The 1,517-nt window shown below is 56.0% G+C and overlaps 1 protein-coding gene across 3 annotated transcripts in view; it reads right to left on the bottom strand.

The window, feature by feature from the left end:
* The window catches only part of LOC113216779 (C3 and PZP-like alpha-2-macroglobulin domain-containing protein 8), a 16,813-nt gene that overhangs the window by 6,996 nt on the left and 8,300 nt on the right, over window positions 1-1,517 (bottom strand). The gene's annotated exons all lie outside the window — the stretch shown is intronic.

The following is a 1,517-nucleotide window of genomic DNA, read 5'->3' as shown; positions in this document are numbered from 1 at the left end:
GGGGTGGGAGGGGGGTGGAACGGGGCGAACAATGCGCACCGAGGGCTGCGGCCGCCCCAAACGTCTACTTCCACCTCCTCGGCGTTGCTGGGCTCCGGCTCAGTTTACACACCTATGTGATCGAAAGTACGCGCTGGTGTGCGCAAAACGATCGATAATCGATTGACCGCGACTCGCAAACTGGAGCGGCGGAGCGTCCTACGGTCCGCTAAGAATGCCTTCACCTGGACGTCCGCGCGTTTGACAGTACTACCTCTTGGCTGACGCTGGGATCCGGGTAAATGGACCCAAGTTCACACACGTTTTCGGAGGTTTTTTTGTGCGCTGCAGGTGAGCGAGGAGGAATAAACACGACGAAATGGCCCACCTCCTGCCTCCGCTACTAACCTGATCGCTGAGCACACCTGGGGGGGATGACTTGTGTGATTTGATTCGGCGAAAGTATCCACCTCCTGGGCTCGCTGCTATCCGGATCCTTGTTGAGGCTGGCTGGGCTCACCTGTGTGTATGCCTTGCCTGACTTGTGGCAGAATTACGACGGCTCGGCTCGGCTCGGTCAGCGGCACCCGCGCTGCCCACTGGCCATGTCCACCTCTTAGCCTCGCTGCCACCCTGATCCCTAGACACACCTGGAGGCCTCCGACTTGCGGCAACTTGTACGACTCGTTTCGGCTCGGCCCGGCCCGGTCCGGGTCCGGTCTTGGTCAGACTAGCGCTGGGCCATGTCCACCTCCTAACTTCGCTAGCACCCTGATCAATACGCACACCTGGAGGCATTGCGGCGTTCCTGCCACAAGTGGTCGGGCCACACCTACCTCCTCGCTTCGCTACCGTCCTGATCACGAGACGCGCCTACGGGGGTGACTTGTGTGATTTGTTTCTCTGCTGTGCCAGGTAGGAAGGGACACACCTTTCCGGGATTGTCGTCGTCGTCGTCCCTTCCCCTCCGCCTTGTGAAACGTCTTTGTGTTCTGCGACAAGGTTCACCTCCTGGTTGCCCTGTTGCCCGAGTTCGTAAATATGCGTTTGAGATGCTCCCTTTTTTTTCCCTCGTCGGATTTCAGGTGATCAGGTAGAGAGGCAGGTGAGCGGACACCTTTATCTGACACCTTCCCGGCTATGACGTCCACCTCCTTGCGGGTGCTGCATCCCGAGCCGATAGGCACACCAAGGGGAAGGTTTTTTGAGGACTCGTTGTTCGAATTCTTGTACTGCCTGGGCCGGCATTGCGGCTGACTACCACCTACAGAAACTACAAATAATACAAAACAAATACCTGCGACTGGCCCTCAAACTACCTCGACTGACCAATATGAGACGGACGCACACTTCACACCAGATACCACTAATAGGAGATTTCATTCAAAAACTCACCACCAACTTCTTCACTAAAAACCAAAATAGCACCAACGTACACATCCTCGCCCTGGGGGAAGTCAAGCCCGACACCACACCTTACAAATTTACACACCGTACACCTAAACACCGATTGTTTCAACTAGACATGTAACACAGCA

Source organism: Frankliniella occidentalis, unplaced genomic scaffold (assembly GCF_000697945.3).
Source record: "Frankliniella occidentalis isolate FOCC.00 unplaced genomic scaffold, Focc_3.1 Scaffold663, whole genome shotgun sequence".
Taxonomy (NCBI): Eukaryota; Metazoa; Arthropoda; class Insecta; order Thysanoptera; family Thripidae; genus Frankliniella; species Frankliniella occidentalis.
This window is presented reverse-complemented; position numbering and strand designations above follow the sequence as displayed.